This window comes from Euphorbia lathyris, chromosome 5 (genome assembly GCF_963576675.1).
Source record: "Euphorbia lathyris chromosome 5, ddEupLath1.1, whole genome shotgun sequence".
NCBI classification, from domain to species: Eukaryota; Viridiplantae; Streptophyta; class Magnoliopsida; order Malpighiales; family Euphorbiaceae; genus Euphorbia; species Euphorbia lathyris.
Window position 1 is genome coordinate 91023571 of NC_088914.1, and position 18760 is coordinate 91042330.

Consider the following 18760-nt stretch of genomic DNA (forward strand, 5'->3'; position numbering starts at 1 on the left):
TTTGAAACAATCAGCGACAATAGTTCCTTTTTAAATTCTTAAATTTAGCCATTCTATCTTTTGAACAGTTCGAATGACGATTTCTCAACTAATACGTTATTTTACTGAGAAAACTAAAATGCTCGTGTTTTTTTACCCATTACAACATTATCCACGAAACTTATTCCTAAAGATCATTACTAAGAAATATATTGGTAATTAGGAACTAATTTTTCAACAAAATTTCTCGCGTGATATAATATATATACAGTAAAACCTCTATAAATGCATATCGTTGGGATCGGAAAAAAAATATTCATTAAGCGAGATTATTTATTTATCGATAAATGAATAAATTATTCATTTATCGATAAATTAATAAATTATTCATTTATCGATAAATATACATTAGATATGTGATTATCTTGTTTAAGAAATATATTATTTGATTGATTTGTAATTATCACATTAGCATAATTACAAATCAATCAAATAATTATAGGCATAATTAAAGGCACAATTATAGGTCTTGCTTTTTTGTAAACTCTTGGGTATTTATATTGATCAATATATATATTTTGTTTGTAATTTAATAATTATTACTTTATATTTTCATTGGGCCCTTAAGGATTTAAATATTTTTTATTACTTAATGCATTTAGCGAGGTTATTACTTTAGTCCATTGGCCCAAATCGGGATCGGAAGAATTTATTATATAATCGAGGTTATTACTTTATCGAATATTCATTTATCAAGATTTAACTATATATATATATATATTATTTTATACGATATCAATTATATAATAATCTTCTAAAATGACTCCAATAATAAAATTGATTTTTTATATTTTTTATTTTAAACTATCAAATTTAATATGAATTTCTAAGTCATGTAGTGAACTTATACCAATATATTTATCATGTTGTTAAATCCCATAAATTAATTAAAATTTGAAAAATGGAGAATGAGAAAACTTGCAATTTTAGGGAAAAAAAACAGAGTATTCTGGAACGAATTAATTAATTCAAATGTATATTTTCCGTATATCGATAATCTTTCATGCAATGGTATGTAAAACAATTTTTATTAATCGATGTGTTATTTCAGAACGAGTCTCTCCGACCGCCGGAACCACCTTGATTCTGGGTAGTTTCGGTCCTTTTGTCTCAAATTTGTTTTTATCGGGGTGTTGAATTAGCTCCCAAAATGGCTCATTACGTGTTAGGCTTATCCAAAAGCCAAAATTTTAATATTTTGGACCTAGTAGGTACTCTCTAAATCCAAATTTTTAATTTTTTTTAGCGTGTTAGGTCTCCATAAATCCAAATTTGTAATTTTTTTTTGGCCTTTTAGGCCTTTTTAAATCCAAATTATTAATTTTTTCCTCTGAAATCAATTTTTTTTTATTTTTTTACCTGTTCAGTCCTCCTAAATCTATTTTTTTTACATGTTAGAACTATTAAACGAAATGTAGCTTAATTTTGAGAAATTATACATTAATACTTGGAAATTGATTCTTGGCTATTCAAATTATAACACGCATATATTAAAAAAAAAATTGAGCTAAGTTCGTTAGCAAAAGAATTTTTTTTGCAAAATAATTTTATACCTGGGCATTTAGTTAAATTTATAATTTATAATTTTCTAAATATTAATAAAAAGGAGGAAATTATAGGTGGAATATTTTTTTTTTTTATTAAAAATGAATGAGGGTAGGAATTAACTTTCGGTGGAAGTGAAGTATATGATTAGAATCCAAATTATAACAAATTAAAATGTTTTCTTTCAAAAGTCAATCCCACACATTTTCATTTTTCTCTTCAAAAGTCGGTGTAAATCGGCACGTGTCGGTGGCCCACCTTCTCTCAATAATTTTTTTTATTCTTTTGTTATGTTCATGATTGGAGAAATTTAGATTTTTTTTTATTCAAACGAGAGATCTATATATAATATAAAACAGTAACGCTGGAACTGAGGTGTCACTTCCTCCTTTTTTAGTGATAAAAAATTTAATATATTAATTTTAATTTTATTATATATATTTATCTATAAAAAGATTATTTTATCCGTACTATATCTAAGAGTTCTACAGAATTTAAATTAATCTCTAAAATCTCTCTAATTCTCTACACATCTATATATAATATAAAACAGTAACGATGGAACTGAGGTGTCACTTCCTCCTTTTTTAGTGATAAAAAATTTAATATATTAATTTTAATTTTATTATGTATATTTATCTATAAAAAGATTATTTTATCCCATATATCTAAGAGTACTACAGAATTTAAATTAATCCCTAAAATCTCTCTAATTCTCTACATATCTATATATAATATAAAACAGTAATGATGGAACTGGGGTGTCACTTCCTCCTTTTTTACTGATAAAAAATATAATATAATATATAATATATTAGTTTTTATTTTATTATTATATTTATCTATAAAAATATTATTTAAAGTAAATGTGAAAATCAAATAATAATATTTAATTTATATAACACATTTATGTCATTAATTGTAATTATTAGATTGTATTTTTATTAATATTTATATATTAAGATGAATCCGTGCATCGCACGGGCCAAAAACTAGTTTAGATTTAAAACACTATAATTCTAAGATAAAAAGCTGACCCCAATTAAGGTTGGTTTGAATGGTTAAGAGTATTAAGGGTTCGTTTGGCTACTTGCTGTTTGCTGGTTTCTGTTACAGTTTGTTGTTTGCCTTTGGAAAATGCTGCTTTTCCAAAAAGCATGGATTCTCTGCTTTTGTAAAAAGCTACTTTTCAACTGTAAAAGGTAAACAGGAGATGTCTAACCCAAATACCTAAAATTCTGTCTTTTAAAGTGAAAAGAAAAATAGGAGGTGAAAAGTAGGTAACCAAACGACCCTTAAGTCGCTTAAACTAGATTTCGATTTCAAGTTCTTGAGTACGTAAAAAACTTTAATTGGAAAAAGATCCATTTAACGGATCCTTGATGAACCTCGAACCGAGAAATCATACGAACTATAAAAAAATCTGGATTTTTACTATATGGTTATCAAATTAGGCATTGAAATTTGCATATGAATAATATTCTATGTAACTTTAATTTCTTGAAAATTTTCGCTTTGAGATAATTTAAATGATGTTTGGTTAGGAGAGAAAGTTGATTTTTAGAGAGTGAAAACTGTAAAAATTGTGATTTTGGAAAATAAAAAAAGTGGTTTCATGATAAATATTGTTATGAACAACTTTAATTTATGAATATTTTCACTTTGATGTCGTTAAGGTTCATTTTGAGGAGTTAGTTAAAGTTTAGTAGCCACGAATGTAACAAAGTGTAAAATTCAGTGGCTTTTATGTTACATTTTAAAGTTCAGTGGCCTTACCATGAAAATTGGTAAAGTTCAGTAGTCATGAATGTAATTTAACCTTAAAACGTAACATAAAAGTTACTCAATTTTATATTTTCTAATATTATTGTCACGAAATTTCAATTAACGCCTCAAAAAGACGGTTGATGACATCAAAATAATAAAAAAAATCTAAGAATTAATGATATTTTAAGCAATTTTAATTCTTTAAAATTTCCGTTTTGAGGTCATCTAGGTGATGTTTAGTTACGAGAGAGAAAATGAATTTTTAGAAAGAGAAAGCTCCATAAATAGCGAGTTTGAAAATAAAAAATTAGAATTAATAGACAAAAAGTAATTCTGAAAAATGAAAATAAACAGACACTAAATCTAATTTCTCCTAGTTGTATTATTGTCTCCTTTAGTTCATCTATTCTTATTTGTTGTTTACTTCTGCTGTTAGCTGTTTGCTAATATGCAGCAGATGTTATTTGACTTAAACACTATTTACTTTTTTAGAAGGCTTAAAGCATTATTTGCCTCCTGAACTATCCAAAATTGTGTTATTTGACCTCTGGCCTATTATTTAGTCATATTTGGCCATTGACCTATCCCATTTAGTGAATTTTTACCCAATTTGTGTGAATACTTAACGGAATCGTTATCTCATTGATAAATAACGATATTTTGACACTTAAAATTGAAACGCGATGTTTCTTAAAAGTTTTTTTTCCACATCATATGAAAATAATTAATTAAATTAAAAAAACAAATCCTAAACCAAAATCTATTAAGTTCAAATGTCAAAATATCGTTACGTATCAATGAGATAATGATTCGTTAAGTTTGAATGTAAATTGGGTGAAAGTTCACCAATTTGGAATAGACCAAGAATCAAATGTGACTAAATAATAGATCAGGAACCAAATGATAAAATTTTGGATAGACCAGAAATCAAATAATATGCTTGAAGCCTTTTTAGAACTAAAAGGCAAAAAAAAAAAAAATTCTTTTACATAAAAAAAGAAAATCAATTACTTGAAGTTGGATTTCTGAAAAAAAAAACTATTTAAAAATATCTAGTCTTATGTTTTCTAAATAAAACACTTAATTCATATTATTAATTTGATTAGCAATTGACTAGAAACTTCTTTGTTGTTCTATTATTAATTTGATTTAGATAGCTATAAATACAAAAAGGTCTCACAACATTTTCTCTTTCAAAATATAGCTTTTTAGGAGTGAAAAGGAAAAAGGAAAAAAAAAATATCAAAGCAAACATCACATATAATGACAAAGAATTTAATTATGCTTAATACATCAATACATCCATCAACTTATTAAAAAAAAAAAACTTGATTCTCCTCCGAACTTATATTGTCTCATAAGTCTCATGAATTCTTAAAATGTCATAATCCAATGTCTGTTTGGTTTATATGTTTATATTTGTTATTTATCATTACTATTAGTTGTTTGATGTTGCAGATAAATAATAGATATTAGTTGATTTTTCTGTTAAAAGCAACTGTTCCAAAATTTTACCAAATATATCTTTATCTCTTATTTAGAATTAAAAGGCAAAAAGTAGTTTCAAAAAAAGGAATCAAATGAACATTTAAGGGGGGTGTTTGGTTACTCTCATTTCTCCTCCTATTTATCTTTTCACTCCAAAATGAGATTATTAGATGTTTGGTTAGACATATCTTGTTCACATTTTATAGCCGAAAAGTAGCTTCTTACAAAATAGGAAATCTCGTCTTTTTGGAAAATCAACTTTTTCCAACAACAAACTGCAAACTATAACAGTAAACAACAAACAGCAGGTAACCCAAACGAGTCATAACTCCCTAAATCCATAAAAATGCCTCTACAAAATATAAAGTTAATTTGTTTTAAAGATTTAGAATCACGTATTAGGTCTTTACTTTTTAAGTTTGATTTTTTTTTTTTTTTAGATTTAGACAATTGAAATGTATATTACTTTAAACAAATTCAATAAAACCAATACATTACTATAAATAAGTAAGTTTAGAAGGTCAACAAATCATTTTAAACAGATTTCAAATGATTAATAGATTAGTTTGAACAAATTGAGACGGCTAACGAAATACAGATCTCTGAAATTTTTGGGACAAGTTAAGGACTCTTGATGTATTAAGTCATTTAATTATATAATTTTTATTGGGTAAATTACACCCATGGCCACTGAGCTTTATCCATTTTCACATTATGGCCACTGAACTTCATTTCTTTCCAGTATGGTCACTGAACTTTACAATTTTTAACACCGATGGCCACTTAACGTCTCAAAACGACCGTTGACGGCTAAAAATAAAAAATCCAAAGCGTTAATGATATTCTAAGGAACTTTAATTCTTGAAAATTTTCGTTTTGAGGTCATTTGGATGTTGTTTGGTTAGGAGAGAGAAAGTGAATTTTTAGAGAGAGAAAGCTCTAAAAAATGTGATTTTTGAAAATAAAAAATGTGGTTTCATGGTAAATGTCGTTCTAAACAACTTTAATTCTTGAATATTTTCATTTTGAGGTCGTTAACGATCGTTAACGGTCATTTTGAGAAGTTAGTTAAATTTGAGTGGTCACCGATGTTAAAAAGTATAAAGTTCAGTGGCCATACCGAGAAGAAATGAAGTTCAGTGGCTATAATGTGAAAATGAGTAAAGTTCAGTGGCCATAGGTGTAATTTACCCAATTTTTATTACTATTGCCTACCTAAGAATATAACTTATTTGTCTATGAATTTGGTAAGAGTGACCCAAGTAAAGGGACACGTGTCAGGAACCCATTCAATCATTGTGGCTGGTTGAAATATCTAAATGGAGACATGAAGAAATATCTTAAACCAAGAAAGAAGGAGCACTTGTTTTAGAACCATTCAAGAAGTTGACGGAGTCTTTTTCTTTGACCTTCTACACCATATGCAAATCACCTACCTTTTTTTTTCTTTTTTGAATTGCTCCAAAACACATGGATGAACACTAAATATATGTCATTTCATATTGACTTAATAAATTAAAGCCTATAAACTTGCCACACAAAAAATTGATTCCCACCTGAATTTACAAAATATCTCGATAATCTCTTAAACTTATTTAAACTAATATGATTTAAATTAATAGCAATTCTCTTTTCTTTGCGAGTTGTTCAAGATTATGGATATCGTGCTATTTGGGTTGCATCAAGCTCAGTCTCGGCAATACAACTGTTAAAGGAGATCAAAATTTGACAAATTGGTTAGGAGTAATTGTTGATGATATTTTTGATGTTGCTCGTGACTTTGAAACGATTGAATTTGTGCATGAAAGGCGCCAAGCGAACATATTTGCACATAATTTAACTGTTTGGGCAAAGTCTCTTAATCATCTGAAAATTCTTATTGAAGATTTGTCTGTTTGTATTTTAAGTTGTATTTAAAATGATATTTTTTTTCTTGTTTCGTAATACAAGTTTATTGTTGATTAAAAAAAACTAATATGATTTACTTTCGAAATCTGCATAGCAAAATAAGATTTGATTTAGATAAATTGAAATGCATATCATTTTAAGTATGTTCAGATGGTTAATAGATAATTATAAGCAAGTTGAAACAGTCAATATACGACTTTAAATAAATTAATAAGGTGACCAATAGAAATACTTTAAGCAAGTTCATATAGGAATGTAACGACTAGGGTACTCGCGAGTAGTGTAAATCTCAAACTCTTACTCGTTTATTTTTTAATTACCCGTACTCGTCCATTACCTTAACATGTATATTTTTGAATTCCGTACCCGGCCCATTTAATTTGCGGGTACCCACGGGTGCTTTTACCCGTTAAGAATCAAGTACATAAAACAAAAAAACTATTACAACTTTAACAAAGTATAAATTTAAAAAATCATTCATCTAAAAATTGAATCTTAATCAATAAGAATAAAGTAGCTTAGTGATATCACTTAATGGTTGAAGAGTTCGAATTTCACATCTTACATCTAAAAAACAATAATATTTTTTAATATATGAAAGAATTATAACGGGTACCCTGAGGGATATTCTCATACCCGTCATGAGTAATAGTTTGATCTCATACCCGTCTCATACCCTTTTATACAGGGTACGAGTAGTCTCATTAGGGTCGGGTAGTGTCGGATATCCGCGGGTATAGTACCTGTTGTCATCCCTAAGTTCATAAGTTAATGAGACACTTTATATATTCATGAGGGCAATCAACTTTTTAGATCAAGGGTTAGCGATAATTATCACTGAATATCGCTTAATTAATATTTGATAATTATTGTTGTATTAGGATTGAGATAAACTAACGCGGCAAATAGAAACCGAACCGTCACTAATAATTGATTCGACACACGAATATCCTACTCAGTGACTTTCAAAATTCCATGAACTTTTAAAAAACCACAAATTCACCAATCAAAATAAACTGCTCTCTTACATGGATAACATGTCTTTCAATAGGTGAAATAAAACTCTAAAAGACATCAATCCTAATTATAAACGGAAAAAGAAATCCTAACAACAAAAGGAAAAATAGTAAACTACGAAAGAAAACCAAAAATCGCCAAAAACACAAAACATGAAAATTGAAGGTTTTGAAGGTTGAATTTGGCTAAAAATATCCAAACCGCAACTTCCATGGAAAATTCAAGACCTTAAAGGCCGGATTTTGCTCGTGTGCCCGTTTCTATGCAAAATATGGTAAAATCGGAAAAATCCTAAACCTAACTTGTCAAAATTTACCGAATTGCTGTCGAATCATACTTTTCCATAAACTTTATGACTAGCTCATCATCCGCATTATAAACACATTCTTATCTCAATCTCATTTTAGTTCTAATAAAATTCTACTTTGTAGCTTATTTACACTCTTATACGCTTAAATCCTAATCGAAGGGATTAATACAATTAATTATTATTCTCAACTTATAATATGATATCAGAGCAAGTTCTGATGCCCACCATCTCTGCACCTTCCGTCGCCACCAATACCTTTGTCTCGCCGGTGGCTACCCTGATGGTTTTCCAACTTGAGACTGAAACCTCTAGTAACAAGCACACTGATTTTACGATGATTGCTGGAAATGTTTTCTCGTATATCTCACAACCCTATCAATTTATTTCGCCCTTCTCACAACCTTAACCCTCTGTTACAGATTCATACATATTATCTTCATGGACTAATGATTCTTATTGATGTAGATTAAGTCGATGTGAACGGTTTTAATCGTAAACCGATAAAGAATGCAATCTTCTCAAGCAAAACTTGAAGGTTGAGTAAACCTAAAGGATAAACAATCCAAGCTCCAATGGAGGCTAAATGTTTGATTCAAAAAAAGATATATTTTCATCCAAAAAGGCAGGCTTTTATACCTACCTCTAATTTGGAACAAAAGACCTAAAGGATAGGCTATGGTTACAAATAATAATAGTAGTCCAAGGGGTAATTAGGGAACAAAAACAAGCAATAGCAGTAGTGTAATTAATGGGTAGTGGCAAAACAGTAATTAGGTGAAGATCAGTCTTTATCTCCTTCATCAGATACTTGGGAAAGAAGTTGGCTCGCAGTATCCACGCTCCGCGTGACCTGAGGCGCACTCCGTGTGGAATACCTCCTGAGTTTGGTCCCCCTTGAACATGTCTCCTCCTCTCCCTCGAACTAGGCAGCCACGCTTCACGTGTTCTAACTCACGCTCTGTGTGGATGATGTTCTGGACTTGGTTCTCCTTGACTTGGTTTCTTCCTCCTTCACGAACACTGAGCCCACGCTCCGCGTGTCCAGATCCATGCTCCGCGTGACTTGACTCCTGGCCGCTCGAGCTAAAGATGCCATCATCACTTATGTAAATCTTCATATACAAGAACATCGACCACCTCTACCATTGTTTCAACCAACTTTTCTTCCACCTTCAAATCAACATGATATGTTGAATTTAATTTTAACTTTTAGGAGGGCTGATCCTGGACATTGGAGTGCGCCCATGTCTAGGGTCAAATTTAATTTGTAAATTATATATATATATACATATATATATATATACAGTCTTGATCACATGCACCTTAATGAGCATGAAGAATTTGCTCATTCACCGTTAGATCTAGGTTTATTAGAATCCTAAGGTGGAGATTCAAAGCATCCTGAGGCTTAGATTTAATAAGTCTATATCTAACGGTGAATGAGCAAATTCACTTGCTCATTAAAGTGCATGTGAAAATTCCTGTATATATATATATATTAAAAATTGTAGCAGTTAATATTATGGACATCTTTTATTTCTGCCCTAATGTTATGTTGAATTTTTTTTTAGTCTAGTGGTTATTTGTTCCAAATAAGCAAGTTAATGTGTTATTTATTTCAAATAAGTAAGTTAATAAGGTTAGTTGTAATGTTTTTCCATCTAAATTTATTCAAAACAACTCAAATTTAATTTTGTAATCAAAATCTAGTATAACTTTGAGAAATTTTACATTGGTACGTACAAATTGGTCCTGACCACTCATATTATAATACGTATACATACAAATTTTTGATTTATTAAATTATATTTAGAATTTCTTTTTTTACGCATGCAGATGTAAAACTGGCCCTCAACGGACCAATCTGTATTCGCCTCTCAACCTCATCCATTATTTGCTTTACCTACATCATCACCCAGTCCCATTATTTCTTCAAGCCCACCTACTAGCCCTAATGTGACCACTATAGACCTGCCCTCTCTATCCCCTCCACGCCCAAGCATTAGATTCTTCTCTGCCAACCATTCAACACCTCACTGACCTATTGCCTAGTGGCGGATCCAGGATTTGAGAGAGGGGGGCGAAACTCTATGTAAACTTTTTTTAGTCTAATGTTTGTAGCCAAGAGCAAAAATACCCCTAACGTTTTGGATCAGGAGCAATTTTACTCCTAACGTCTAAAATGGTGCAATTTTACCCCTAATGTTTGTAGTCAAAAGCAATTTTACCCCTAACGTTGATAAATTGGATCAATTTCAGACACTATTATAACATACAGTCATTTTTTTTTCTTTATTTTGCACCAATTGCATATCAATTTATTTTAAACAAAAAGGATATAATGTTTTTTTGTAATTTAATAATAAAATTGGAGATTAAAATTTATAAATTTTTTGAATTTTTTTTGTCTAATTTGTACAAAAGACAGTATATTTTTAATTTTTTTTTCTTATTTTTTTCACATCCCAACATATGTTTGTGATTTGTTACTGATAAAATAACGCATGTGTGAAGTGTAGATGACAAGATTCATGACCGAGAACAGTTTGCTGAATTATTTCTTAAATTGACCCAATTTATCAACGTTAAGGGTAAAACTGCTTTTGGCTTCCAACATTAGGGATAAAATTGCACCATTTTAGATGGTAGGGGTAAAATTACTCCTGATCCAAAATGTTAGAGTTTTTGGATCTTCCAATAGTATAAAATCCAATGCAATTACAATAGTTTATGTTGCATTCTCAAGGGCAGTTTGCAATGCAATTACAATATCTGGTTTTGTGTTAAAGAAATTTTAAATCAATATAATTAACGAATATAATTAATTATTCGCGAGCGAAGTTCATGAACTGAAGTAACGAGATGCTTGCAAGCAATGCTGGTGAACAAACTCACGAACAGAATCTAGAACTCAGATTCGAACTCGAGCTCTTCAATTTTCTAACGAGCCTGAGCAGGCCAAAGCTCGGCTGGATTATAAGTATATTTATACTCCTTTGGTTATTGAAATAACTTTTTATTAGTCATGTGTTAAGTTTTATAAATGAGAAGATGCATGTGTAAAATAGTAACAATTATTGCTCTTTATCTTTTATTTCCATGCCACCATTATGCTAAGGTTGAACAAAAAGCCATGCATATGCTTTGGTATAAATCATTTCAAAGATAATATTGTTTTTGAATTTGTTAACTAATTAATGGGAATTTCCTTTGAAGATTAGTGTTAATTAGAATAAAAAAATAATTATCAATATCTATTTGGTTATAAATTATTGCAAAAGCTATTTTTTGAATTTAAACTAATTGCCAATTTTGTTTGGCGCATAAGACCCGTTTAGTTCATCTGTTATTATTTACTATTTGTTATTGAAGTTAGCTGTTTCTGTTTGCTGTTACTTATAGATATTAAATGTTAACTTATTTTTCTGCTAAAAATAATTATTTTGAAATTTTATCAAACATTTTCTATCTCTTGTTTAGAATTAAAAGGCAAAAAGTTGTTCCGAAAAGTGGAAACAAATGCACATAATGCTAATTTGATTATTTCTTTTATGTTTTCTAATTTCACACTGTAAATATAAAATATTCAGTTAAAATTAAAAAATTATTAATTTCTATTTTGAAAATAAAATAAGCTAATATTAACAAAATTTTAGTAACAAATAATAATAACTATTAATAATAAATAACAATAGTGTTTTTTTGATTAAATAAATAACAATAGTTGAATGTTATTTAAAAAAAAAACAATAGTTGAATGTTACAATAAAAAAAATTCAGGAAAATGACAAGAATCCAATGGGACATGACACATTTTAGATATTTTGTTAAATTCAGGAAAATGATTAATTAGAGAATGAAAATAAAAAATACAATAATTAATCAAATCGAGGATTATATATTTATATAAATTTTCTTTTTGTGGTGAAGCTTTTAGCCTGCTGGTTGAGAGCTTACCTATGACCGTTGAGGTTATGAGTCACATCAGGGTAAGGTGGGTTAAATGTAATTTTTATTTATTTAATTTAAGTGCATTGCGCACAACTTTTATAAGATATATTTATATAATATATAAAATTTACTCCATTTTTTGTGGAGAAAACCTAAAAAGTTCTCAATATAGAATAAACGAGAGCTCATTATTTTTTAAACCCCTTAATTTTACCATAATTCTACAATATATTAGAAATACTTAACTTTTTCTGCATAATTTTTTTATGCTTAATATAATTCTACAATATATTAGAAATGCTTAATTTGTTTTTTTTAAATTAGAAACTCTTAATTAATTATTTAAATTTTAATGATAAACACTTTTTCATATTCGAATTCTTATGCCTTAGTTTGATAGACTACAAAGTTGAATATATATTGATAAAAAAAGTTAGAAGATATTTTTCAGTCAAAAACACTATATACATTAATCATTAATAATATTATAATTATCAATATTTGTCATGTGTAAGTCCAAGCGAGTTGTTATATTAAACATTCGGTTTTCCATGTCATTTGAAAGATATCTAATTCATATTTACACATGTATATTGTGACCTCCCGTTTAATAATTAAAATAGTGAGACTTCTTATAATATGTGTGAATCCATGTTATACATGACAAAATATATGGAGAACCAGGTGCTTCTAATAATTTTCTAAGGCCTTGATCAAGAATCTAATCTATATTTACAATATATGTATTAAAAAGTAAATAATTTATCAGTCCTAACCTTTTGGTCATTTTGTCTATTTTTTTTAAGATTTTTAACCAAATATATATTAGTTTTTAGAACATTTGTTAGGAATATTCGGGTTATGGGTCGAATATTTATCCAATCGTAAGTGAAACAGGTCAAGTCCATCTAAAAAGATTGAGGATTAGAGTTACAGTTTTATAAGCTAAACCTATGGTATAAATCACATAACCCTAATCAAAGTTAATCAAGAGAAGAATACACAAATCTCCTGAGCCTCTCCCTCCTCCTGCGCCACCCTCTCTCTCCATCTCCAACATCCGCTTTAATTCGGGGATCCACCGTTTTTACCTCGGGATTAATATCTACGTGGGTGATTCGTGAGCAGTGATACGAGATCATGGTAGATCCGACTCTTCCGCTGCTAATCAACTCAACGAGTTATGCTCTACATGACATAAGCCTTAAACCTGTATTTATATTCAAATTATTTAATGGATAATCTCATCAACAACTATATCGTGCGATACGAAATGACCCTGTTATTTTATTATTTTCTAGATGTATGTTTATACTGAATATAACGGTTAAAAAATCTAAAAAGAATAAACAGAATGACCAAAAGGTTAATAATAACAAAGGATATAAATTTTATATCGTGTTTTTTTTTTAAATAGTGAGACTAAATAGTACATTAGGACTAATAAATTATCACCCTTATTAAAATAAACAAAACCATCTTTGAAATAGATTAATTAAGACTAAACAAGTAATTAATTCCTTTATCATGATAAACTTTTATAATACGATCATGGCAGCATGAAATTAAGGAATCTCTTAGTACTATTATTAATATATTGTCATATTATCAAATTTCAATTAATTAATATAGCTTGAAATAATAAGTGGACAATACACGGAATTAAATTGCACCATACCATAAATTAAGCCATACTCTTTTGATTGGTTATAAGTAGGGCCGTAAATCAGCCGAATGGTTCGGTACTCGGTTCAATAAAAACTCGTTTATATTCGGTTCGATTTATAAACAAGCCGAACTTGAATACGGTGAAGTATGGTTCGAAAGCTCGTGAGTATGCTCGATTGTAGGTTCACGAACAAGCTAATGAGCAAATTCGATTATAATGCTCGTGAATAAACTTCGTTCATTTATTTTTTTAATAATATTTCTATAATAAAGAGGAAATGTAAAACAACGTAGTTTCGTGTAAAATTTAGTTTTATAGGTTTCAAAACTATGTAGTTTTGTGTTAAATAAATTCCAAATTAATATAATTAACGAACATAAGTAATAAGTTGTTTGCGAGCGAGTACAAGAACTGAATTAAAAAACCACTCGCAAGAAAAGCTCGTGAACAACTCATGAGCAACTCACGAACACAATGTTGAATTCAAACTCGTTAATTTCCTAACGAGCCGAGTTTGAACAAGTCAAAGCTCAGTTTGACTCGATTACAGCCCTAGTTATAAGAGAAAGGCTAAAAAAATTAGGAAAGAAAAATATAAAAAGATGAACACCTAACCGTCCGTGAAAAATGTATGTCATTCAAGTCCCCTAAAAGAAGATTCTGGATGCATAGAGGCGGCACACTACACTTGTAATGATTAAGGAAATAGTTCATGCAAAGTTCGTCATACAACTCAGGATTTACCACCAGCCTAATAAGAACTTAAGAGTCTAGCTCAATAACCACCCTACATACAAGCGACCGGTCGAAGAGTAACTATGATTTCCTTTGCTAGCCTCGTATTAGTTGACCTAAGCCCAACCCGCCTTTGGCAGCTTCCAACCCATCATCACCTCTAAAAATGACCGAGCCGTACCCAAGCCATGCAAATTGTGGTGTGATAATCTTAGTGCAGCTAATCTCACGGCTTATCATGTCTTTCAGAATGCATCTAAACACTTGGAAATTGATTTCTATTTTGTCTGTGACAAAGTGCGACAGAAGGCTCTCACAGTTCGGTATATATTAACGATTGACTAGACGGACGATGTTTTTACTAAACCACTACCTCATGGGCGGTTTCAACTTCTCTGAGACAAGCTTACAGTCCAATCTGGTCATGTACAGCTTGAGGGGGTGATAAGTATATGACTTGTATTTAGGAGTCTTATTGTGTAAGTCATGGACTTTGAATATGAAACAACTATCTAGAGATAATATAATAGTCTTTACGGTTTAGGAGACATTATCTAAGATTTTCGGTTAGCTTTGCATATATATGTGTTGATATTACTTTGTGAAATATACTGAAAGGTTACTAAGCTTCACTGGTATAATACTAATCTAATAATTGATACGATAGAAAGATGGTAACTACTATTGTACATTTTGATTAAGCAATATTGGCAGTGAAAAAATGGTGAAAGAGTGAGCTTTCGAGTTGCCATTAATTACTTGAACATAGGTTTTCTCGAATTACATATAGTTATATATAGACCTGTTCATAGGTCCCGCTATCCGTATAGGCCCATGTCCCATAAGCCGGGTTTTGATAAGAAATTTTATCCTAGGTTCAGGCTTGCTAAAGTCCGTCTATATTTTGGACGGACTTGAGATTTATAAAAATAGCACGGGCCATCCCGGTCCATCTATTAATCTTAATTTATAAATTTAAATATTTATTTTGAAGTACAAATTTTATTTTTTTATTTGTAAAAGTTATATTTAGGTGGGTTTATATAGGCTGACTTGAGATTTGATTTTTGAGTCTGAATCTAGTCAGTCCAAACCCGTCTAAATTAACAGCAGGCTTGGTGAATCTTAGCTGAGCATTTTTAGATAAAAGCCCGATAAACCCGGCGGAACCTGACCATCAACATAGTTATATATCATTTAATATATAGTCAAAACCCACTAATTCGGTTTGGTAGTTTGACTTATTGATAAGTGCATGTAGTGGCAAATACCGTTATTATATATAGGCCTTGTTCAATTTAGTAAAAAAAAAAATGATATTTTTCTTATGGTTAAAGTTAGGGATAATATAATGTCTTATATTTATTTATATACATGATTTTGTTACTGAATTTTTCCAAAAAAGTTGATGGCTTCTGAATTTTTAAAGTATCCTGATAGTCCTCTCAATTTATATAAAATGTTCAGTTATTTTCTGAACTTGCCTAAAATGTAATCACTTAATCACCCGATTGCAAAAAAAAAAAAAAATGTAAAAAAAAGTAAGTTAAATGCATAAGATATATTATACGTGTAGGGGCCAAACAAACTTTTTAAACAAGTTCAGGGGTAAATAATATATTAAGCCATATATATATAATATTATAAATTGTAGAATTATGGTTTAATTTTTTTAAAGCAAAATGAATTTTATTAAACAACATCAATATATAAAGCCTGATAAAGAATGACCAGCTCTAACTAAAACATATGTTATCGTATTCGCAGAACGATTAATAGAAGTTACTTTTACATCAATAAATAAACGTAACAAGAACTTACAATCATTAATCAAAATATCATAAGACGACCGAAAATTTGGCTCAGTTAAATGAGCAATAACTATCACAGTATCCGATTCAACCTCAATCTCATCCAAACTCTTACCCTTAACTAGCCTTGTTAGGAATAATTGAAATTACGATAAACGAAAATAAGCAAACACACAAGAATTGTTTACCCAGTTCGTCATTCAATATGAATGACTACGTCTGAGGGCACTACCAAGCCAGGATATTTACTATAATGAATGAGATACAGATTACAAAGAAAGATGTTACATTTATACACCTGAAACCCTAACCGTCTGAAACCCTAATAACTATCAAAGTTGGATCGCTGCAGTTGGGCCCATCGCTTCAGTTGGGCCTATATATATTAGTCTCCATAAACCCAATAAGTCTAAGGCCTTTCGAATACCCATAGGGTTCCCATCAAGCTAATATCCATTTAACATTGCAGGTCAAAACGTTCTTCAATCCAATCAGCGGTACCCTTCTCTGCTCCCACATAAGCAACCGTGAAACTCCAAATTGCAAAGACTTATAAAAAAATAGCTTCTTAAAACCCTTGCAATAATAATAAAAATTGTACTTTTTAGGCCTTAAACTTTTTAAGGTTGTTCTATTGAATCTCTATGTTTCTATTTTTTTTACTAAGCCACTGAAAAAATAAATCAATTGAATACTCGTGAATATATTTCAACAAAAACATCATAAATTGTAACATCTGATCCAATATCATATAAATATTATTTATTTTAGTCTAAATCCAATATTTTGGACCTTACGGTTTTAAAACACGTCTACATATATTAGATTCTCATCTTACTAATAAGTTTCAACCGCTCTCTCAATTTTTCGATATGGGATTCAGTTCATTGATGTCTCTATCGCCAATGGCGAATAAAGGATTGGTCTATTGGGGAGAGGGGGCGATTTTACACTTGCGTGCGTAAAAAAAACATTAGAAAATCTAACTTACTAAAAATATATATGTGTTATCATTTGAGTGTTACATAACCAATTTTTACGTACCAATATAATATTAAGCTAGATTAGGACTATAAAAGTAAGATCGAGTCGTTTTTAACAAACTTTGAGAAATTTATCGTCTATCATAGGTTAATCTAGTTGATTTTATAATTAATACAAACTCAATGAGTTAATTAACTACTATAAACCTTAATTAAATACAATCTCAATTAGTTAATTTGGTATTAATAATATAAAAATCCTCCATTTATGATACCCCAATTTATCAAATACTAATCAAAATTTAATCAAATTACTAATTTAGCACCCCATAATATCTAACTTTGTGAAGACAGGGGCCGAAACCACCCATGGTCAGGGTGATTTCGATGGCCGGAGGTGCTCGACCCCCTGTCTCAGCACATATCCATCATCATCTTTTAGGTCCGCTCCTTGCTCAGACATTCTCATACTCTAGATCGGGTTGTTATAAATCCACCAACTTCTGTTTGGTTCGTCCTCGAACCACATATCGTGTATGTGAAAAGTTTGCTCTAATACCAATTGTAATATCTTGATCCAATACCATGTAGATATTATATGTGGTTTATTAATAAGGTGAGAATCCAACATATATAAATACATTTTAAAGTCGTGAGGTCCAAGTTATTTTATTTAAATTAAACGAAAAATATCTACATAACACGAAAGATCAACTAAAATTCATAAGTGGAATAGACCAAACTAGATAAAGAAAAAAAAAAGTAAAACAAAAAAGAGAAAAGTAAATAATAAAAATGAAAGAGTAAAAATAAAAGAAATGAACGTTTTTTATAAATACAGTAAAACCTCTATATAATAATACACTTGGGACCGGGCTATTTGTGTAACAATTGGGAGGTTATTACTAAATAGAGTTTGGTCATAGAGATTATTACTAAGTTGAGACCGAGTTTTTTATAACAAAATGAGGGTTATTTTTATAGAGAGTATTCCTATGTAGAGGCTTTACTGTATTTTTTTTTAATAAATAAATATTTATTAATATATAAGTTTTGTAATTCTCTCTAAACTTATAACTAATTGGATTAATTATATCATTAAAAGAAATTCAAATTATAAAATGGAAAGAATTTATAAAATTAAATTATCTGATAGAGGAGGTAGTGAAAGATAAGCTTATCATTTTACTTTATATCTATATCTATTAATATATTTATTTATATATAATGCTCAATGAAAGTCAACGTAGAAGATAAAGTTCCTCTAAAGAGCCACTTAAAAATAATATTAAAATTTACCGATCAATGAAGACACTGATATCTTCAAAAGAAGCAGGGTATAGTTATTCGGTTTTCTACAAGAATGAATGTATCACAATGAATCATGGAGCACTAGGCAGATTATTTAATTCCAGCCTATATAAAGCTCTTGTAATTCAGGAAGTCCTTTACTGGTTGAAGAATTCCTTTCGAGAATCTATGGAGATTCAATCTGACTGCTTGCAAGTTGTTAACTTATTAAATCACCATGTGTCGA